Here is a 24,714-nt window from a genome sequence, read left to right as displayed (position 1 = left end):
TGAGTTTTATAGCGATTTCAGGTCCGGGCGCTTCGGGGCTTTCCTTCACTGAGGGGGATGCCCTACGATAGTGCTAATCACGTACCGGAAACCAACCCCGTTTCTTGATTTGGCCTCCGGTTTTTCTAGTTTGTGCCAGTGCGCGTTACCATGGACCAATGGTCTGTACACTTGACTGAAGGTCCTCGTTACTCCACTCTAGCCACAACTACAACTATTACGAGGATTCCTTCTGATAGCTTTGATTTTTCTAGGACTTGAATCTTTCAGCATAATTTGAAACATTCATGAAAACTTAGAGAGTGTTCTAGGATCCAATTCGGATCACTCAGGCTGAAGGAAGGCAATGCCAAGGTAACCACAAAGCACGCTTAGCTAAGTAGCTAGCCCTACTAGGCCGGGAGAGGACTCTCTCCATAAGGATCTCAGCCAAGATGACTAGATCAAGAAAAGGATTTTAGGCTAGGTATAATATCACAATGTTTTGATTGGATTTTGAAGGGGTTTCGCTAGATCAGGAGGAGTTGGATAGTTTAGGGCTAGGGAATTAGGTCAAAATTGCAGGGTGTTTAATGGGGCAAGGTAGGCATAAGTTTTAGCACTCTAGGGCTTGATGGGTGAGGTGTTTAATACTGGTGAGAGGCTAGGAAGAGCATGTGATTATCATGGATCCTTCCCAAACTGTAGAAAACATATAATGGTGAATATTTTCCCAAAGCAGAGCAGTGATGTAATGAATTCTGCCTATCAACTTGAAAACATTCACTTAGAAGCAATGAAATGATTAACAAAATACAAAAAAAATACTAACATATGATCACAATAGAAGAAAATGTACTAAACATCCATACCACATGGATCCCAGAAAAATAGCTACAATTCTTATTAATCTCCTACTAAACTACTACAAACTGATGTACAATAAATGTATGAGCATCCAGCTGAGTCCAACCCTTTACAATGTGAAAGAAGAAGAAGATATAGGCTTTGTTTCAACCTCCTCCCATCCTTAGGGGTCGAATCCCGAAGATGAGGAGCTAATTTAACCAACATTGAACAAGAAACAAGAATATAGGCATCTTAACAACTTGCCTCTAAAAGTGAAAAACTTATTCATTTGACCTCAAATTGACTTTTAATGTAATGAATCTACCCTCTACTACTAATTATCCATCATATTTACAAGCCAAGTCATCATTTACATAGAAAAATAGCCATCTTATGCAAAATTTTCCCTACGCACAGCGCTACTGGCCCAATGTGCAGCGCCACTTTTAGGTCCTTTTTGGAAGCCTTCCCGACATCCCAAATAAGCTCATGATATCTCATTGGAAATATCTTCAAGTCTACTTTCCACAACACCTATAATTTCTTCATTTAAATCTCATTTGACCCCTCAAAAGTTGATTGTCCTAAGACTGCTTATGTGTGTCCAAAAAGTGGCAGAAAGGTCATTTTTAGGGTGTTTTTCGACCTTTTGGTGGACCAGTTCTGCCCCAAAAACTAGGGTTCATGTACTTATCACTCTGAATCAAAAAATGGAAGCCATTTTTCCATTGGGTGCCCCTAGGAAAAGCGCAGTGCCAATGGCGCTACGCGTTGAGCCAGATTTTCTGTGTATGCAATTTCCAAAATTTGCAAAAAGCAAAATCTCCTCCAAACCTAACCAAAATTGGTGAGAAGTGTCGATCCATAAAAAAGGGTCTTTTTCACCTCTAATTACCTCACATTAACTTGTCAATCTAGGAACGATTTTTTATCTCAAAGAGTGTACTCAGTTTGAGGCAGTCATTTGGCAGAGTAATGCTAGTAGTATAGCTCAAGAAAATACAAAAGTAAATGGATGCTAGAAACAAGATCTACTTACAGCAAAATACTTTAAAAACTAAATCATGCACTTGGAAAACTAAGCAATTTATCAGTCAAGGATCTAGTTACAATAACTCATCCGTTTGGAAACTGATGTAACTAAAGGTAATCAAGGAACAGATCATCAATCTGGGGACTAGACAACAAATGCCAATGCCCACTACAGTTTCAGATCGTTTTGCACACCAAAGCAACAATAACGTAGATAACAGGAAATGGAACAGCAACTAAGAAATGGAACAACAACTAGAAAATGTAATAGCAACTAAGTCTGATGAACAACAACACCTTAATCTACAGGAACAAGTGCAGCAATCTTATCCTAGAGAAATCAAATGGCAATCTTTACTTAAAGGATAAATCAGACAGCAAATAGAAATGGAATGGCAACCAATTACCAATGAAATATAGAATAGCGCTTAGAGCCAATTGTGAATATACAGTACCGAAATAAATAACACACACAACACACAGAGATATTAAGAGAAACAGTAATCTGTGTCTGATACCACAAATATTTATCTCAGTTAGAAAGGATAACGATCGCAATTCATAATGGAACAACAGTGTCAATTGTACAGCAATCGTAATGAATTATAAACCATAGACGAATACAATAATACCAACTTAAGAATATTACAACTCGGTTACTCTAAAATTGAACAGCAATAGCATTCTGTAAAGAACAGTAATGTTACATTAATGACTTAAAGGAACAACAATATGTTATAAGGTCAGAATGAACAATACGACTTTCCTGTTGCAGAGAACGATATTGTAAATATAACGGAGCTGTAATATAAAATAAAAAAACACACCAGATTACCGATCAAAGCTGATAACGAAAACCACACATGAACTAAAGATAATGATACAGGAGCAAGTGTTCCACCAGGGCCGGGCCCTTAGCCTCCAGGGACACACCGCTTGAAATTATTCCAGGATCAAAGATGGAACAACAACCAGATTTATATTAAAGCATTAAAACAGAGTTACAGTGGATCACTTCTCAACGAGAGTCAATGATCAAAGTTTCAAATACAGAGCAAAGTTACATAAAAATTAACAGTCTCCTCCACCGGGCTAGCAGTGTTGCCCCTACTTATAACAGCTGAAGTTGAGATATCAAGGATGCGAAAATAGTTAAAGAAGCAATCCCTCAGGATCAAAGGATCCTGAGGGATTTTCCAAGCTATTAATCCTCAGTTATCTAGTCGTTTTCTTGCGCTGAGTCAATATCTCCTTTTCCTTTCCTTGGCTGAGATGTTTTAATTTAGATCGTCTTGTTTGCATATGGTTCCCTGCCAAAGGGACATCGGTTAGCTTGGCCCTGTCTTTTTCTTTGGAGCGGCAATCTTTAGTTTTTCCCTTTTCTTTCATAAGAAATGGAAATTATTAGCGTTTTCATGTTGCATATAAATCTTATAGATTTGTCATGATTTCCCATTATCTACCTAGTTCATGATGCAAAGATGTTACGAGTTCTAAAGAAAAGATGACAAAATAGTCAATAAAAACATACCTTCTTTAGTACTCCACACACCCCCCTGCTTACCCTTTTTCATGCGCTCATGAAAACATTGTAGTTGACATGTAAGGCAGTGAGAGAGTAGGCTGGAGATGGGATCTCATGTGGTGGTCTACAACCACGATGCCTAACTAGGTGTTCAAAAAGATGGCCTGTCTGACCCTCAGGCATTTCATATAGGGCTTGGTATCCAGGTGCACCGTGCCAAATAATTGGACTCCAAAACCTATATCCTAACCAAGATGACCCTGCCCTCAAGATAATTTCACCATAGAGGTTCAAACGATCAGCGGATAACTTAAAGTTCTCGTAATTAAATGGTTCCCTGAGTTGGACGTTCAGATTAAAGGTCTGATATCTAAATTTAGCAGCTGCAATGGCAAGGTCCTTAATGGTAAAGAAGTATTCTGTCCCTTGCCGATCGACTGCTGTATGAATGGGTCCTAAAGTGTCAATCACGCCTAGAGTCCTCATGAGGCTCCTATGTTTTTTCCATAACTGTAATGGGTCTCTAGGCTCAGCTCTTACCCATAAATCTAATCCGTTTTCTTGTCTTTGGAAGGCATTATAAGCTTTAAGCCATTTGAATTGATTAACTCCAAACGAAATAAATGCCTGCAGTTGGATATCCCCAATGAAAGGGTCGGGGTTCTGCTATGTATCTTGATCTAACACAAGGTTATGCAGATAGAATTCACACAGGAGTCTTTGAACCTTTACTCCATAGTGCTTACAACAATTTATAAAATCATCAATGGTATTAATTTGTATAGGGGCTCCAGCTTTGACAACCTTAATTTTCAATTGCAAATATCGTTCCATTAAAAACAAGGCATAATTCTTGGTAGGGGATCTACATGCTAGAACGTCAGCGTACAAAGAGCATAAGGTATCCATCTGTCTGATAACTACATCTAATCTATGAGTTACCTTTGCGACTTTTTCTTGTTCTTTTCGCCATCCTTCAAAGGCCTGGCTTTCGGATAAATTGACATTCCTTAGTTGTTGTTGTAATTCTTCATACTTTTCTCAAGAAACCGTTTGTTCTGTGAGTTTTTCTGCTGCTTGCTGAGCTTGCATCAAACCCTCTCGTAGGGTTATTGTCCTCGAATCGCTGTCCAATGTAGTAGTGGCCAGTGGAAGATTTACTTGAATATTTTTATTGCATCACCTTGTGTTTATAGTCTGTATCCCTTCAGAGGACTGTGCCTCTATCTGAACTTCCTTGTCATAGGTCAGTATATCATCTGTTTGCACTTCAACATGAGCAACAGTGAAATGTTGTTCCTTTTGATTTTGAACGACAGTCTTCACTTGAACAAGAGTTTGAACAACAGACTGTTCTTCAACAGTGGTTTGAACAGCAGACTATTCTTCGACAGGGTTTTGAACAGTAGGCTGAACAGGGGTCCTTCAAACCTTTTTCTTTGGGGGTCTTACGAGAGTGGTTGTGTGTCTTCCCCCTAAAGTTCTTTTTGCTCTCTTTCTCATTCTCAAAACCCTGATTTGCTGTCGAAGTCGAGCTATCACATTTAGTAATCTTTGTTGTACTTTTCGTAATCGTTTAATTTCTTTTATTTCCTTAGAAGGAACAGCTATTTGTTTACGCGGGCCTGGACTGTCATCTTGGCCAATTCCCTAGTTTTCCTCTTGGGGTTCTCCTTCGCTATTTTTTTCAGGTTGCTCAGGAGTAGAAACCCTAACTGGCTCTGTTATTTCCTGGGTAACTTCTTTGTCCACCCCTTCTTCTTCATGCAATTCTTCTGGTGTAGTCTGGCTGGGAGTGGATTGTTCCCTTTCTTTATCTTCATCATTTTCTTCACTTGTCATACTTTCATCATGAATAGAATGATTCTTTTCGTTTTCTTCCTCGTCCCGCAATTCTTCGGGTGCATGCTCTTTTGGTTCTTCCTCAATCTGGAGGCCTAGCGGGCTGAGAGGCTAGCCATATTCACCCATATTGGCCAGAATTTTGGCCAATTCATCCTCTTGCAATGGATTTTGCAATGGGCTCTCTTCGCGTTGCTCTGTCTCCGCCTCCACCTGCTCAGGTTGCTCGGTCTCTTCCTCTGTTTCTCCTTCCTCATTTCCTCCCACTTCTTTATCATTCTCTTCTCCTTCCAATTGCAAGGGTTGCTCGTCCCCTGAGTCGACTATCTCCACAGGTGGGCTGGTACTCCCTTGGGGATTTTCCAACCTCCCTCTAATCCATGCCAATCTAACTGATTTTCTTCGTTTTGATGGTCTATTTGGTGTACTGGCAGTATGTTTGCATTTTGGGGCTGGCGGAGTCGGTGCCCCATCTATCATAGCAATTAGTTCTTCCCAGCTGCTCTGCTACTGAGAAAGACTGTGGCTAACTATCAACCGTATCAGTCCATGGTGACTTACTACCGATTCTACATGTTGTGACTTTTTCATGCTTCGGGCAACATCATGAAGTAATGAATTTAAAAATGCAGGTAGGTTCACAGAGCATTTCTCTTTTAATACAGTGAAGAGTTTAAGGTGTCGTGATCTTACCACATCTTTCCTACCTTCACAGGTGATGTTGCTCTAGATGATTCTCGCCAGTTCTGCCCATGGCTCTCCTAATGCTGCTGGTAGGACTCCCTTTCCTCTGACTGTCAGGTTCTGGCCTTCATCCTGGAAGATCTTCATGATCTTTTGCAATCTCTCCTTCTTTAGAGTCCACACAGGTCTAGTGGCTGGCAGTCCCAAGACCTCTGCAATTACGTCATCAGTAACTGCTATGTGTTTTCCCCTTACTGTGGAGTGGTATTCTTGTAATTTTTGCAAGAATTCTATTGCCACAGTCTCGTTGGATTCCTATAAACGATTAAGATAGACTAACCATGCCCTTGCTAGGATTTCTCGTGCAACGTCAGAAACTGTCAATACCTGTGGTTCTCTTCGAATTGACCTTCCTCCCATGCTTTAGCTTTTTATAAAAACGCAGAGATGGAAATGGAACATTAGGCTGTTCAAACTGTTATAAACACAGAGAAAATAGCAAAATCGCAAGGCTCATTCAAATCTTACTAATTGTTGCAAACTATGATACGGAAATATCTTAGGAACAGCAAGGCATGCAAATTGAAAAACGAGATATCGTTAAGCCTTGCTATTCCTGAGTAAGAGTTTGTTGAATAATAGCCTGACACGTATGTCAGCAAATTATGAAGTCAGCGCCTGCTCCCCCGCAATGTGATAGGCCATCCTCGGCTGTCAAATGAAGGAGCAGTGGGCCAATCTGTTCTGGTACAGGGTCATAAAGGAACAGAGTATGCCACGATGCCATGTTTACAAAAGGATCAAGTTACCAAAATTGAGGTGTATAATAGGATCGCTTAATAAATAAGAAAATGCGGTTACATGATGCGAGGCTGGGAGGATAGGACAGTTGATGTGCACAACGAGTGTAATGCGATCATTGTATACTTTTCCCATCATGATTGGTTATGATGTATTTTCATGTTTTTAATGGTTCGAGGAAGTGATATGCATAATCTTATTTGACAGATTACAAAGGTATAAGACAGAGAAGGGTATTAATGATTACTATTGGTGTATAAGAAATGTGACTTCAATACCATTAACAGAGCTCTGTTTCCGACAGGTGTCCATAACCTTGGCAGAGTTGTTTGTTTCACCCATGGAACCATGATCTTTTGTGTATGCCTAGGAAGTATTGTTCAGTGTCAAAATGGAGGTCATTATGCTGGCTTGGTAACCAGTTAAATCATAATGCCATTCACCAGGAAGGAGTGAAAGGTGGGCAGGTCGGCTCATGATGAGACCTCCTGTTCCAAAGACTCTTATTTTTTTCTGATGTGCCTCTTGGACCATATCCCTGGTGTGGTGGCCATAGTGGGAATGTCACTTCACTTTCTTCTTTATGATCATGGTAGGCTGGCTCTTGATGAGACCCCCTATCCTGCATTTGACAATTCAAAACATTCTTCTTTTTTTTCTTTTTCTTTTTTATAAAATGCTTTCCTATTTATACACAAAGGGTGGTTCGGCCCTCCTTAAGAGTAGGAATGGTGGAAGAATTCTTAACATCTCAATAGAAAAATATAAACCCTTTGTTCTTATTCCTTAATAATGATCCAAGAAGATTATGGGAATTTAAAAAGAACCAGCATGATAAAGATGACCAATCATGTTAGTATTAGTAGGGTAATGACAACAAAAGTGATGAATAATTGTGTCCTTTCTTTATTCCTCTTTATCAATTCACAGCAATTTCTTGTAAAAGTAGTGATTTTATATAATTTGCTGATTTCAGTATGCTCTAGATTTGTATCCATTACATGAGTGTATAGCTATGCTCCAAAAGACCTGAAACAAGAGGAACAACACGTATCTTTAGGCATAGGTAAAAGGAATACGAGAATTTTGTCGTTTAAAAAAAAAGGAAGGACAAAGGAATACAAGTGTTGTTCCTTTGAAAAAGGAACAGCAAAAATCAAAAGTGTTGTTCCTTTGAAAAAAAGGAACAGCAAAAACCGAACATGTCGTTCCTTTAGAAAAGGAATAGCAGAAAACCAAAAGTGTTGTTCCTTTGGAAAAGGAATAGCAAAAACACAAGTGCTAAAAGTGCCATTCCTTTGGAAAAGGAACAGAAAAAACGCAAATGTCGTTCCTTTGGAAAAGGAACAACAAAAATCAAAAAGTGTTGTTCCTTTGGAAAAGGAACAGCAGAAAACTCAAATGTCGTTCCTTTGGAAAAGGAACAGCAAAAATCAAAAGTGCAATTCCTTTGGAAAAGGAACAACAAAACACTCAATTGTCATTCCTTTGTTAAAGGAACAACAAAATGAAAATGAAAAAGGAACGGCTGAAACAAAAGGTGTTGTTCTTTTGAAAAAGGAACAGCAACAATGACAAAAGTGTACACAAATGTTGTCCCTTCAGGAAAGGAACAACAAAACAACAACGTTGTTTCTTCTGAAAAGGAGAAGCAGAAAAAAATGCAAATACAAAAATATATACAGAAACTGATTTAACGAAACAAATAAATTATGTACAAAGTGTAAAAATAGGTGAATCACTTAATGAATCACAGGTGAGGAAGATTGCTCTTCCTCCTATAGAATTTGCATATCGGAGTTCTCGCGTAGTTGCTGGAAGAAGGATTCCCGAGTAAGTGGTTTGCGGTATAATCGAACTCGGTGGCCATTTACTTTAAAGGTATGTCCAGATCCATCAATAGTGACTAGAGTAAGGGTGCCATTATCATGTACCTTCTGGATTTCATATGGCCCCAGCCAGCGAGTCTGAAGTTTCTCGGGAAAATCCTGAAACATGGAATCGTATAAGAGTGCCCAGTTTCCTTCGTGGAAGACTTTGTTTTTAATGAGAGTTTCATGCCATTTAGCTCGCTGCTATTGGATTAATGCAGTATGTTGAAGGGCAGAGAGCTTGATTTCATCTAGCTCATTGATCTGCTGTAATCTATTAATTTGTGCCTCGTTTAGATCTAGACTACTTCTTGTGTTGTTCGCAGTGTTTGGATTTCGAATTCTATGGGGAAAATAGGTTGCTTTCCAAACACCAATTGGTATGGTGAATAGCTGGTAGTGCTTCTCCATGTTGTTTTGTAGGCCCACAAGGCTTCTGGTAGTCTTGTAGCCCAATTGCGTCTATGTGACGCAATGGTTTTTGTCAAGATTGCTTCTATTATTTTGTTGCTGCTTTCTACTTGACCATTTGCTTGTGGGTGGTATGGAGTAGTAATTTTATGCTCGATATGATAGTTCTTAAGTGTTGCAGCAATCTTGTTACCAGCAAGCTGTGGTCCACCATCTGTAATTATGTCTCTTGGGAGCCCATATCGCACAAATATATGAAATAGGAACTATATGACATAATCCTTTGTAGCTCTCAGTAATGCTTCTGCTTCAACCCATTTGGTGACATATTTTGTTGCCACCAGAATATATGTTTTCTGGTTCGAGGATGGGTTAATTGGACCAAAAAAATCAAGTGCCCATTGCTGAAATGGTTCAATAACTAGCTGTGGGTTTAGGGGCATTTCATCGGACTGGCCAAGGCATCCTGCCCTTTGACAACTGTCACAAGTTTGAACGAACTTCTTTGCGTCTTTGAAGATCTTAGGCCAATAATACCCTATTTGCAGCACCTTATGTCCAGTTCTCTTATCGGCAAAGTGTCTGCTGCATGGTCCATCGTGACAAGCTTTCAAAATATAAAAAATTCATCCTCCCGGACACATCTCCTGATGTGCATATCTGCTCCTGTATGGAACAGGTAGCCCCCAATCCAGGAAAATCGAGCAAGCTGGACAATCTGTTTTCATTCATTGGGGGTCAAATGTTTTGGTAATTTACCTACTGCTAAGTAATTCACAACATCAGCATACTAGGGTGTTTTAATAGTGACAGCAAACAAATGCTCATTTGGAAATTGATCTTCAACTGCCGCTGCGTCCACTGGTTTTGGCATCCGTGAGAGAAAGTCAGCTACATGATTTTCTTTTCCAGGTCTGTCCTTGATTGTAATATCAAATTCCTGCAATAAAATCAGCCATCTAGTTATTCTACCATTTGTGATTGGTTTATTTGCTAAATATTTTATGGTAGAGTGATCTGTATACAAGATAACAGGATATCCAGTAATGTAATGCTTGAACTTATTGACAACATGTATTACAACTAGAAATTCCTTTTCAGTAACAGTATAATTCAATTCAACAAGGGATACATTCTTGTTAATATAATAAATTGCATATGGTTTTTTATCCTCTTCCTGCCCAAGGACTACTCCAATAGCTGTATCTGAGGCATCTGATGAAATTTGGAATGGTAGGTCCCAATTTGGTCCTCGAAAGACTAGAGCTGTGGACACAAGCTTCTTCAGATCCTTAAAAGCACGATCACATTTTTCTGTCCAAAGAAAGTCAACATTATCTGTTAGTGCATATAGAGGTGCAACAATATGTGAAAAATGTTCTATAAACCTTATAACCAAAGAATCCGAGAAAACTGCGTACCTTTGTTTGAGTGGTAGGAGTGGGAATTAGCAAAATTATTTGAATTTTGGTTGGGTATACTTGTATGCCAGCTACTGAGATATAATGGCCTAGAATAAGTCCTTCAGTCATCATCATATAGAATTTTTCATGGCTTAAGCAAAGCCTGGTGGCAATGCAGCGCTGCAGGACTTTTTCCAGTGTGTCCAATGCTGGGTCAAAATCATCTCCGTATGGTGTAAAATCATCCATGTAGACTTCGAGCCCCTCATTTATTAGGTCTGAAAAAATGCCGAGGATAGCTCTTTGAAATGTGGCAGGAGCATTGCATAAGCCAAAAGGTAGAACTCTGTAGGCAAATGTTCCCCAAGGACAAGTAAAAGTGGTTTTGTCTTGGTCTTCAGGGGAAATCTGAATCTGATTGTATCCACTGAAGCCATCTAAGAAATAAAAGAATTTCTTTCCTGCTAGAGTGTCTAATACTTGATCAATGAATGGAAGGCGAAAGTGGTCTTTTTGTGTTTCTTTGTTTAATTCTCTATAGTCTACACAAATCCTCCACTTTCCATTCTTCTTTGGTACCACAACAAGTGGAGAGACCCATTTACTATCAGAGATAGGGTAGATGAAGTTAACATCTAAAAGTTTTTGAAGTTCAGCTTTTACAACGTCTTTTAGATGAGGATTAAGTCTCCTTTGTGGTTGACAAACAAGTCTCGCACCCTTTTCTATGTAAATGTGGTGTGCACATAACTGGGGATCAATTCCTTTCATATCAGGCTAGTCCCATGCAAATGCTTCTTTATGTTTCCTCAATAATTGGATGAGCTTCTTTTCTTGTTCAGAATTCAGGTTGGCATTAATGTTTAAAGTCTTTCCTGGCTCAATTTCCACAATTTTTCTATTTGAAACAGAGGTAGTAGGTATTGTTTGATCATGTGTATCTTTAAGAAGATCCTCTTCTAATTCATTATCAAATGCTGCTTCTATCATGTGACATTGTACGTGGGATTTGGGTTCAGCTTGTCTAATGAAATTATTAATGGCAACATCATCTGTTTGGTCTTTAAAATCGAGGGCCTCTTGTATGGTTAATGGAGATCTAATATTTTCGGTGAGGTATGATACAGGATGCTTGTTAGCTTTTATTATTGTGACACTTGGCTACGCTGGGGGGTATAAAGCTAGATTCTTAATATTTGTCCCCCTAGTAATGGTCATATTACCTTGTCGGAAACCAATATAAGCATCGGCAGTTGTGAGCCAAGGTCTGCCTAAGATCAATGGATGTCCATCAAGTCAGTTTTTGGGGTTTATTATCAGAAAATCGGTCGGATACTCCCAGGAGTCAACAGATACCATAACATCATGTAGTGTGCCCTCTAGCCTAACTACAAATCGATCAGCCAGTTCTAATAAAGTGGAGGTCGGTTCTACTGATGTAATGCCCAGTTTTTAGCAAGTAGTGGTTGTTAAGATGTTAGTTGCAGCTCCTGGATCAACTAAAGCATTTGAGAAAGTTTGACCATAGATTTGTACGGTTACTATTGGATTTATTGGGTCTTCATATTTAACGGGTGTTTCTTTTCTTGATAATAAGTCAGATAAAGTGCCAACTACTTGGAATTTTGGGTTATTTGTTATTATCCTCCTTGGTTTCTTTATACATAGTTCTTTGATAGTCTTTGCATATATCAGGATGTCTTGAATGGCTTGAAGGAGCGAGATTTTTATGTACAGGTTTCGTAATTCTCCCAGAATGTCAAAATCAGGATATTGTAAAGTTCGAGGTATAATTAAGCGTTCTGGGAATGGAGGAGAGGATGTGGTTTCTGGATCATGAATTTGTTTTCTGGTCACGTCCTCTTCTTGTAATGGTTATTCTATAGGCAACTGATTTTCAACTTGAACTGTTTTATCTGCCTCTGTTTCAATGATACACCTAGATCTTAATTCAATGTCATTACACTCCCTTAGGTCGGTTCCTATCTCTGGTGTTTCGATTATTTGAATGGACTGGACCGGTCTGTTATTTGGATTGGGGTTGGGCTGGGCTGGGAGTTGCGACCTTAAGTCAGACTAGAGGTTTTGTTGTAGGGCTGGCAGTGTAGGTTGAGGGAGCGGGATGGTTCCTACTGGCTGATTCATCGGTATTTTCCAGTTTGTCTTCCAAGTTTGACTCTCTGAAGTAGGAGGAGTCCATTGTGGTGGAAAAACATTGTTTTGCCAATATGGTAGGGTATAGGGAAAATTTGGCCAATTGGGTTGGCTTGCTTGATTCGGCCATGGAGATGATGAAGGGAATGATTGCTGTGACCAATTCGGGAAGGGAGGTTGATTTTGCCACATTGAATTATATTGTTGAGCATGATATTGCGGAGGCTGGAAAGAAGAAGGTGGGTCTGAAAACATACCTGTTTGTCGCGGCTACCATTGACGGTGCTGATTAAGTAGATACACCAATTCTGACTCTTCTTCTGCTTCCTTGTATACTGCTTTCAATCCACGAAGTGAGGGGCAGCTTTCTGTGGAGTGCTCTTTTGTACAAATGGCGCAAACTTGAACTGCATCTAATGGACACTCCTTGTGGATGTGTTTCTTTTTGCATCTGGGACAGAAGATTGCCAAATTCTATTCTGCTTCTGCTTGCTTTTGTTTGGCCTGCATAATATCAAGTTGTATTGTCAGCGTCCCCAATATGACAGTTTTAAAATTTTCCAATAAATTTCCAATTTCTGCATGAGTTACTCCTTCTGCCGAAATTCTATTATCTCTTACAAATAGATCATGTTCGGCTAGTTTTAGCCTTGTGTTGCCTCTCTAGCTCCTGATACATAAATCAATAATGTTAGTAAAATTTTCTTGATAAATATCTCCTTTCCCCATAATATTTAATGTCTTAATCCATTATTCCTTCATTCCCCTAATTAATGTTGTTTTTAATACATTATCAGGTAAAGGTAATGATGCATAAGGAGATCTTTGAAGATTATACTGGAATCGTTCAACTACTCTTCTAATGTTTCATTTGGTTTAGCTACCAACTGAAATATTTCATCTTTTAACTCTCGAGACTTGCAATAGTCCTGATATTTTTTTAGAAAATACTCTTTCATTTGATCCCAGTTATTTATAACACCACCACCTAATTCCATAAACCATCTTAAAGCAGCTCCTTTTAATGTAGAGGGAAATAATTTCAGTTTTTGGGGATTGGTGGTATAGTCATACCCTCTACACAGCACATCGAATTCAAACAGGAATGCATCCGGATCTTCTAATGTAAGGCCATGGAATGTAGGGATATGCTGGAGGGGAATTGCTTTCATAGGTGCATTAGCTGCAGTATATGTAGACGGAAATAATTTCAGTTTATGAGGATCGGTGGTATAGTCATATCCTCTACACAACACATCGAGTTCAAACATGAATGCATCCGGATCTTCTGGTGTAAGGCCATGGAATGTAGGGATATGCTGGAGGGGAATTTCTTTCATAGGTGCATTAGCTGCAGTATCCACAATGGGGTATTGCAATGTAGAGGTTTGGGTGTTAGACTAATTCTGGGCCATTTGGTCAAATATATGCCAATAGCCTTCTGGGATATCTAGGAGGGTATTACTAGGTTGTCGAGGGGGAATGGCTCCAATGGGGATGGCCTTGACAACACTTCCTTTATCTGGGATGATGAGAGTGCCTAATGTCTGGAGGGATTCAGGTTCTTGAATTTCGTTATAAATTATTTTTGCAACACTTCCCTTATCTGGGCTGCTTAATGGTTGAATTACCCTAAGAGGAGATTTTGGTTCTTCAACTTCTCCTGTTTCTCCTCTTCCTTCACAGAGATTGCTAAGGTTCCCTTCCTGCAATGATTTTAGGCTCGAATTTTCAATTTCTTGAAAAATTTCTCTTTGATTTGACTATGCACCTTAGCAAAGGCTATAGATGGTGATTCTGTGGCCTGAAGGGAACTAGTAGGCTATCTAGAAGTAACTTTTCTAGGTCCTACTAAAGGCTGAGATTCTGCTTTCTTAAGGATTTCATCTATAAAGTTCGATCAACCAAGGGTCACTAGCCCCTTAGCTTTATCAGACTAGGGTAGAGGTTTGGGATTCTTTTCAGGCTTTTTCTGCTTAATCATGCACACAAATCAACTGCTAGGTTCTACCCAAACAAAACAGCAACAAATCTGTAGGAAAGTGGGCAAGGGAGCAGGGCTATTACATACTCCACACGCAGGTTCTTAAATTCCATTTTTAAAACCTAGTTCTTTCCTAACAGGTTCTTACACTACTCTGAAAAAGAAACAAATGGCTACACTCTTCCCCGGCAATGGTGCCAAAATGTCGAGCCGTAAAAAGGGTCTTTTTCACCTCTAATTACCTCACATTAACTTGTCAATCCAGGAACGATTTGCTATCTCAAAGAGTGTACTCAGTTTGAGGTGATCATTTTTCAGAGTAATGCTAGTAGTATAGCTCAAAAAAATACAAAAGTAAACAGATGCTTGAAACAACATCTACTTACAGCAAAATACTTTAAAAACTAAATCATGCACTTGGAAAACTAAACAATTTATCAGTTAAGGATCCAGTAACAATAACTCATCCGTTTGGAAACTGATGTAACTAAAGGTAATTAAGGAACAGATCATCAATCTGGGGACTAGACAACAAATGCCAACGCCCACTATAGTTTCAGATCGTTATGCACACCAAAGCAACAATAACGCAGATAACAGGAAATGGAATAGCAACTAAGAAATGGAACAGCAACTAGAAAATGTAATAGCAACTAAGTCTGATGAACAGCAACACCTTAATCTACAGGAACAAGTGCAACAATCTTATCCTACATAAATCAGATGGCAATCTTTAGTTAAAGGATAAATTGGACAGCAAATAGAAATGGAACAACAACCAATTACCAATGAAATATAGAACAATGCTTAGAGCCAATTTTGAATATACAGTACCAAAATAAATAACACACACAGCACACAGAGATATTAAGAGAAACAGTAATCTGCGTCTGATGCTACAAATATTGATCTCAGTTAGAAAGGATAACGATCACAATTCATAATGGAACAACAGTGTCAATTGAACAGCAATCGTAATGAAGTATAAACCATAGACGAATATAGTAATACCAACTTAAGAATATTATAGCTCAGTTACTCTACAATTGAACAGCAATAGCATTCTGTAAAGAACAGTAATGTTACATTAATGACTTAAAGGAACAGCAATATGTTATAAGTTCAGAATGAACAATACGACTTTCCTGTTGCAGAGAATGATATTGTAAATATAACAAAGCTGTAATATAAAATAAAAAACACACCAGATTACCGATCAAAGCTGATAATGAAAACCACACATGAACTAAAGATAATGATACAGGAGCAAGTGTTCCACCAGGGCCGGGCCCTTATCCTCCAGGGACACACCACTTGAAATTATTCCAGTATCAAAGATGGAACAACAACCAGATTTATATTAAATCATTAAAACAGAGTTATAGTGGATCACTTCTCAACGCGAGTCTATGATCAAAGTTTCAAATACAGAGCAAAGTTACATAAAAATTAACAGTCTCCTCGCCCGAGCTAGCAGTGTTGCCCCTACTTATAATAGCTGAAGCGGAGATATCAAGGATGCAAAAATAGTTAAAGCAGCGATCCCTCAGGATCAAAGGATCCTGAGGGATTCGCCAAGCTGTTAATCCTCAATTATCCGGTTGTTTTCTTGCGCTGAGTCAATATCTCCTTTTCCTTTCCTTGGCTGAGATGTTTTAATTTAGATCATCTTGTTTGCATATGGTTCCCCGCCAAAGGGACAACGGTTAGCTTGGCCCTGTCTTTTTCTTTGGAGTGGCAATATTTAGTTTTTCCCTTTTCCTACATAAGAAATGGAAATTATTAGTGTTTTCATGTTGCGTATAAATCTTATAGATTTGTCATGATTTCCCATTCTCTACCTAGTTCATGATGCAAAGATGTTACAAGTTCTAAAGAAAAGATGACAAAATAGTCAATAAAAACATACCTTCTTCAATTCTCCACAAGAAGCACCACCATCAAGCATCTTGATGGTCCAAGAAATCTTCAACAAGCAACCTAAGCCTATCCTCCTCTTTTTTTCCCTTTTGAGCCCGCCTTAGCCTAGCTTTCATCTTTTTGACCCTCATGTTGCAAATTTTGTTTCGAGTCCTGAAATGGTAGGCCATGTGCCTAATCATTTGATTATCCCTATTAGCCTTCTACAACAGCTTCTCTAGGTGAAAATTGACCCTCTCAAGCCATGTCTCTCTATCATCCCCACTTTCCTTCTCAATAGGAGACAAAGTGACCAGTGCCTCCTTGTCACCTTGTCGTTTTACCTTGAGAAGTTCCAACTCCATGAGGACCTGCTTGTCACTCAACTACTTGTTCTCTTGTTCCAAATATGTGATGACATACTTGGCCCTCTCCAAATTGTCCATCAACACTTGAACTTGAGCCTCCTTTTCCTGTATGATGATGTCCTTTATTGTTTCTTCATCCTGAGCCTCTAAGTCAATTATTTCCATGCCATGATGAGTATAATGCTGCTCCGGCTCATCATGCTCTGTCAAATCAAAGTCTCTCTCTTTCTCCTCATCATCAAAAATTTCCTTCAACATCTTTTCCTTCCCTTTGTGCAACTGTTTCACCTATACCTGCTGTGTTGATGAAGAAGGCAAAGCCCCTTCCACATCCTGTGGAGCAAGCATTTGCCTATGGGTTGATGAAGAAGGCAAGGTCCCTTCCACATCCCGTGGAGCAAACACTTGCCTATCAGCTGCAAACAATCTCCTTGTGCCCCTCTGATATGTCATGTAAGTCCCGGGCACCTCAGTAGCTCTAGTCTCTTTGGCCTCCTCATCTGTTTTCACCTGAGCACTGCTAGAAGGTCCCCCTAATTCTTGATACACTGGTAGAGGAATTTGAGGACCCCTCAAGATGTCATGAGAAATAAATGTCTCGCAAGAGATGTTGAGGAGGCTAAGATGATGAAGCACAATCATCTTGATGAGGGAATAATGATAGAGACTGCTCATCTACAGAGGGTATGGCTTTTTTTGCACAAAATGGGCCATCTTCTCAATATTCCTGAACAAGAAATAAGGGAGGTTTAGCATCCTCACACTGGTAAAATGCATGAGAAGCCTGATGTGATAGGTGTATAGCCTAGAAAATCTGCCCTCACAAGTGAAATATTTCATGATGATTTTCATCATGGGGGCATACTTGTCCTTGAGGAATATGAAAGGAAAAAGTATTTTCACCTCATTTATGTACCTGGGTTTCATATAAGGCTCATAATAATGTTCATCTAGGTCCTGTGCCTTGTAACACTTCTCCCCTACATTCGGAATCCTGGTTGCATCCGCAATAATGGAAGGTGAAACTGTAAATGTCACCCCAACAAGAGTCACCTTGTTGTCCTGAAGATGGGCTACAAAAGGTCTAGTGAGCTCAGGGTGGTGTTGAACTCTCTCTACCTACTCACAGAACTCATAGCACCCTAGATGTCTGAAACAAGTGACAGTTAACTGAGAGGCCTGCAATTCTCTGAGGTTTGATGGATCCTCACTAATAATTCTACCTCCCTTGTGTGGTTTTCTTTGATGTCACGGTCTATCTGTCAAAATATCACTGCTTGTGTTTTCCTCCTCCTCATAGTCTCGGTCTTCTCTGTCCATGTTTGCAAGGTTTGGCTATACACTCCAAGAAAAGGGATAAAGGGAATGAGTAAGAGTGATTTAGGAGTGAGGGGATGGGAGATGACCTTATGAGGTATTTTGGTAGACTAGAAAATGAAGGGAAGGATATGAATTGTGAATGTGAAGGAGAGGGGTTTGGGCCCTTTTTGAAATAAAACTTGTGGTATAAAGGATGAAGGGGTATAGAAGTTATGGAGTGATGTATGGAAGGGTTTTAGGGTTTAGTGATAAGTGATAAGTGGCGAGAAAAATAGAGGGGATTAGGGTTTCTATAATGTCATGGAGGGAGAAACTAGGGTTTCATATTTGGCATGGTAATTTCCTTCAAACCCTGTAATTGCAACTTTAATGATGAGGTAGAGGGAGTGCACTCACTTGTTTGAGAGATGAGAGGGTTGTTTGGAAGTTTTGATGGCATTTGGAGGCTTTCTGGTCCTTCTGATCAACGTGTAGTGCCAATCCACAGATGCGCAGCGCCACCTCTCAACACGTAGCGCAGTGTAAATTTGCACTGTGGAAACCTCCAGATGCACAGCACCGAGCCCAGACGCACAGCGCCAACCTCTCAACTGGCAGCGCCAACTCTCCTGGCTGAAACACACAGCGCCTGACTGTAGAAGTGCAGCACCACTTCACCACTACTCCAAACGTGCAACGCCAACCTCCAGAAGTGCAGCGCCAACTCTCCTTTGCCCAAAACTCACTCAACCTTTCCTCTTTTCCTCACTTTTTGACTCCTTCTTTGCCAAATAAGAAAGATGAACTTGAAAATGAAATGTGAGACTTTTATAGGAGTAGATTTTGATTTTTCACTTGAAAAACCCACTTTCTAATGTTTCTTGACCTTTTTCAAAACTCTGTTTTTAATGCCTTTCCTTCTTTGTTTCTTTTTAGGTGGATAATGCTCAACTTGAACTGATTTTTGCAGTGTTTCTTTGTCTTGCAGCAAGGAGAGATGCTTTGGTGTAGTCGAGATCATTTATTACATAAAGTGATTAAAAATTACATAAGAAATATGAATTAACTCAAAATACTTTGTTTTCACCTCAAAAACATGTTTTTGAGATGAAAATTACATTAGTTTAAAAGATAATTATATAGTGGCTATGACTTACTAGCCATCATACTTGACTTATTTATCATCCTCATACCCTTGCTGCCCTTTATTTACACTTTTAAATCATGCTCTTGACCTTGGAAATGAAACCCTAAGACCTAATGAAACATGCCCTATGACCTAATGAAAGCATGATTGCAAATTGACCATGAAACCATAACTGAAGACAACCTGAAGAAGGGTCAGCAAGTATACTCTATGAGGGAGAAATTAGATTTTCTGAAGAGAAGACAACCATCAGTGGATCAGTTTGACATGATCTAATGAAATGATGTAAGAATTTTCAGTATGAGCCCCCTAAAATGAAAATGCAAAGAGAAAATTTGATCCCTGTTGGAAGTATGCAGATACTTACCCTAATAGAAGGAAAAAATGAACGGCCAAACCCAGGAAGGTCAACGATACAAAGGAGGATATCCCAACCTAACACAAAGCAAAGAGTGTCATGTTCAAGAGTGAGTTGCCGACACAACTGATAGATTTCCAAATTTCCCCACACCATTTCTGGCAGGTGCTCCAATTATTTTTTGATCACAAGATCGAAGGGGATAGCATATGCGTGCACTATAAGTTCATCCTTCGGACAAATCCAACCAAGTAATTTTAATGAACCCTAGGAAGGAGAAGCTCATGTTCGTTATGGTGACAAATATGATGTCGTTTAATAATTTAACGAGTCCGAAAAAGATACAACTCAGTATCTTTTTCATGTTTAGAGAGTTTGAAAAAGACACGCAAAGGAAAAATCCGCATGGTCCCTTTTCGTATATTTGTGTCTCTTGAGCCCAAAAAGGTAGAAAACAATACTTGAGAGAACCGCTTGACCATTTCAGTCAAGGAGTGCCTTTTTCGTAAATAGTGCCTCCCACCCCGAAAAAGGGGTAAACTTATATTGGGAACACGACATTTCGCATCCGTTAATGAGTTCAAAATGACAAGGGCTCGGCCATCTTTTCACTTTTAAAGGGTCGGAAAAGAGTTGAAAGTGGACTGCCCATTTTATTTTCTTTTACGAGTCAAAAGGGAAAAAAACTTGGCAATATTTTCATATGAGTGTAATGAGTCGAGAAAAGAGTTGAAATGTGACTCATCATCATCGTCGAACATCCATCACCTATCGTTGCACAAAAAGGTAAAGTGTATTATCCAGTTCTTGAGGAAAAATAGGTCAAAATATTTACAAAAACCTGATATTTTCATGAAAAAATGAATAAAAAGGAGAAAAGTAAATATATTTTTACCATTTACCATTTTACCTTTGCTGTGAAAACTTTTTACTCACTTTTGCCCTAATTTTTCTGGAGCAGATTGCAGGAGATTCGGGAGGTCAATCGATGAGCCGCCAATTCCAGGTAACAACTAAAGCCCTGAGCTCCATTTTCATGTCCTTTATTTCTATTTTTAACCACTTTTTTAGTTTTTTGAGGGGGTTTTTGAAAAAACTTTTTCGCCCTCGGTCGGCCTGACTTCTGGTCATGAAATCGCGCTGGCCCAGGGTGATTAACAAAGCCAACTACGCCATTCAACGCAACTATTTTAAAACAGGCACGCCGGAACCGTGAATAGGGCAAAACCATATTTCTTCAAAAAATCATCGTTTAAACTTAAATTTTATGGGCCAAACATGATTGTTGACTCAAATTAATGGCTTTTGTAGGAAAGAATCGTTGAAAATGGTGGACCGGAAAGAACGGGAACATGAGGATGTTGACACCTAGGCAATGAATGACCCAAATTTCCTGGAAGATTTGAGGGCTTGCGGGCTCCTAAAATTATTTCTCATGCCAGGGATGTGGACCCAATTCAAGGTGCTTCAGTACCTAATTAGTCTTTGGGACATTAATCAGGAGATTTTTGTCATTGGTGACCAAGAGATGGAGTTGGAAACTTTAGATATATACGTCATCACTAGGCTGTCCTGCAGAGGGGAACTAGTGAACTTGTATGGGTCACGATCGATTAGGGCAAGCATATCTTCCTTGCTTGTTAAACACTGCCCTGAGGCCCTGAAATCCAAAAGTGGGAAGATAGAGATTTCCAGTGTTTGAGATCTGACACTGAGAGTGCTTCTATTGACTATCAACAGAGTGGCAGGGTCCCAGGTGGAACATGAGACCAACAAGTTGAAGTTCCTTTATGCTATCGACTGTACAGCTCCTACGATCTTCAACTAGGCAGAGACCATGAAGATCAACATCAAGTGCTAGCTATCCAAAGCTAAGGTGGGAAATCTGAAGCAATTTTGCTTTGGATCTGTGTTTTTGACTGTTTTCTTGGAACGAGTACCACTATTCTAGTATCAATTGACTGAGGTAGATCCTCCTATGCCACGCGATCCACAAATGGCTCGCTGGAGCCGTTTGATGCCCAGGATCACTGGGGGTCAGCATATGTCATACCGACCTGCATTTTTTTCATGGCTACGACGATAGAAGATCATCGTGGAGGATTGGCCATACAGTGGCACCGATTTCCATGGAGATCCAGATATGCCCTTACCAAATGGAGACGACTTCGATGATGAAGGTAAAAAAATAAAAAACTTAATTAATTTTGAGATTTTTTTTATTGTTTTTGGTATATATGTGCTTATAACATTTCTCTTGTTAATGCATATGTTGGACCAAACTGGCCTTCTGGGATGTCCCCAATAGCCAGGCGCGTCCCCCGCCCTATCGATGTTGTCACTCCTTATCAAGAGGGAAGTGAGAACGAGGAGGAGATCGCAAGGAACCTTGAGGGGTTGACTCCCGGTATCCCGAAGTATGCTCGAGTAGGAGACATTCCTCATCGGTACTAGAGACACACGGTGGGAATCTCGGATCGGATCCACCGATTCGTGACTCATGTTGCATGAGGCATATCATGCTACCACGATCACCATGCTGATTAGTTCCTAGGTCCAGCATTTACGTTTTTTGAGGCTTGCATGCCACGGATATATGAGGCCTACGAGCTGCCGATGTTATTTTGGACACACATATTATTTTTTAAGGTTCTGACGTATCAAACATTATCACCATATATATATATATGCTATATTTTCTTGTCTACTATGGTACAAATGGTTTTTTTTATCTTTTCACATGTTTTGTAAATGTCTATCCAACACATGATTAGCTAATGCATCTGTCAATGTATTCATGCGTCTAGGAATATGATGATATTTAATGTAATCAAAATGTCTTTCCAATAGATGGATATGGAGATATATTCTCAATATTTGAGGGTTTTTGACAAAATATTGCCCGTTGAGTTGAAGGACGACAAGCTGTGAATCCAGGTTGACAACCAACTCTCTAATGTCAAGAGCAGTGGCTTCTAACAATAGTTCGATGACCACACTGTATTCAATAATGTTGTTAGTTGTGTGACCTAGAAAGATACCTTGAAGGTCAATCAACTCACCGTTAGGGTTATAAATAGCCCATGCCGCAGATGATAGGTTTCGGGTACTACGGCAAGCACCATCAAAATAACCAATGTGGGGAGTTTCAAACATCTGCAAAGAAAGAAAAGCATAGTAAATAGGAAAGTTGTTTGAAAACTACCACACAAAACCACACTGCACAATAATTAATGACACACTAATGTACATAAGTAACCATGCAAGATGACCTAAGAATAGTACTTTTTGAGGTCAGAGTTTATGCTGGGACTCAGGTAATCAATCAACACAGCAGGACACCAAACTTTTATCGTTGTCATGATGAGTAAGCATCGACTCGGCCAAATAATGGAGTAGAACTCATATAACGCTTTGCCCCCATGCCCCCTGGGCAAGGGAGGGTTACAAGTCGGATGGAAACCCCATTGCAATAATGGGCAATCGGTAAAAACTCGGGGAGGGAGAAAAATTCTAAATCCATGAAGGGATAAAGGTGCCCTCAGTTGAAATATCTTGATCATGTCAGGATAAACTGACACATCAATAGACAGAAGAGAAGAAAACTTTTTCAAAGTGGTAGACATGACCGTCGAATAAGCCAGGAATGAGGAGAGATAATGAGTATCGATCCAAGGTGGTTCCTCGAGAGACATGACTTCCATGATACCTTTATCAACTAGGAAGGTTTTGGCTAGGGGATTAGGCGATTCCAAAATGCCAAGCCACAGGGATTGAGAGTACATATCGAGAGAGGTCTTCATCATAAAAGAATCATAGGGTGTAGAAATCTAAGCCGAAAGAATGTCCATGTAATTGACTTCGGTGGGACTAAGTGGCATAACCTCGCCCCAGGTATCAACAAGATTTGGTGAAGGTATGACCCAAGGATCAAATTTGACCGAGATCATGTTGACAAAGGCAACATGAGGAGGTGGGAGTGGAAAAATTCCCATTAAGTTAGAATATTTGAAAATACTTGCCCCCACACTGTCATAGGGAGCACCAATGCGCTTGATGTACAAAACATTTCCATCTGAGGAGGAAGAAGCAAAGAAAGATAGCTGGTCGACAGTGACAATCTTCCCTTAATGGGGAAAACGAATCATGTGAAATAAAGAAGAGGCCACGGCATGCATGGCATGTGTCCAGCTTCGATCAAGTAGAAAATTATAATTGAGATTAGCGTCAACAATTTCTACCTTGACTTGCACTACCTTGCCTTCCAGAGTGATGGCAAGGTTAGGTAAGACACCGAAAGGTCGCAAATTGTGCCCATCGAAGGCTTCCAGAGTGTTCGGAGATTGGTTCAAAGCAGGAGAACCAATAGCCTTCCAACATGCTGTCGACATGATGCACGTGGAAATGCCTTCATTGATGACAGTCCAGTGGATGGTCTTCTCATTGATGATTACCTAATAAGAAAGGAAATCTAATGAGGGAGACGTGGAACATGGTTCTCTAGATCAAAACATATCAAATTGGAATCGGTGGGATTGATGCCCCCGATAGATGACAGCAAAGATTTTCGCTGCGATGGGAAGCTTTGGAGTACCTCGAGAGTTGACATGGCTGATGGCGCCTGAGCCAAATCCTCAACAATATTGTAGTGCTGAGAAGCTCGGGTGTTGGGATTATACGAGGATTTCCGCAGCACACCTCGAGAGGGTGGCTGCATAGCAGAATCAGGGTTAGGGCGCTCAATGTGAAGAGCGCCATAACTATGGGTAGAAGAAGAAGGTGCAGCTTCTTTCTCTTTCCCAACTGCTGAAGCAGGAGTTTGATAATCTTTCAATCTATTAGCCACATTAATAGGCATACTCATCATGAACACTTGAGATCCTTAGGAAGCAGATTGGGGTTGGTCTAAAATTTGGGTCTGCTGAGACGGAAACAACTCTTTGAGGATAGTGGGGGTCCCTTTGAGCAAGCGACTAACTTCAGATCATCGGGGACAATCCTTAGTGTAGTGATATTGCTCACAAATGAGGCAGTGATACTTAGGTTTCCATTGCGAAGATTCGCCAACAGACATTTTGGGAGGACCCTGTTTCGGGGCATCGAATTTA

This window comes from Pinus tabuliformis, chromosome 5_2 (assembly GCF_031772625.1).
Source record: "Pinus tabuliformis cultivar Carrire ecotype Pingquan chromosome 5_2, CPIR1, whole genome shotgun sequence".
In the NCBI taxonomy this organism is placed as follows: Eukaryota; Viridiplantae; Streptophyta; class Pinopsida; order Pinales; family Pinaceae; genus Pinus; species Pinus tabuliformis.
Note: the sequence above shows the minus strand (reverse complement) of the source record.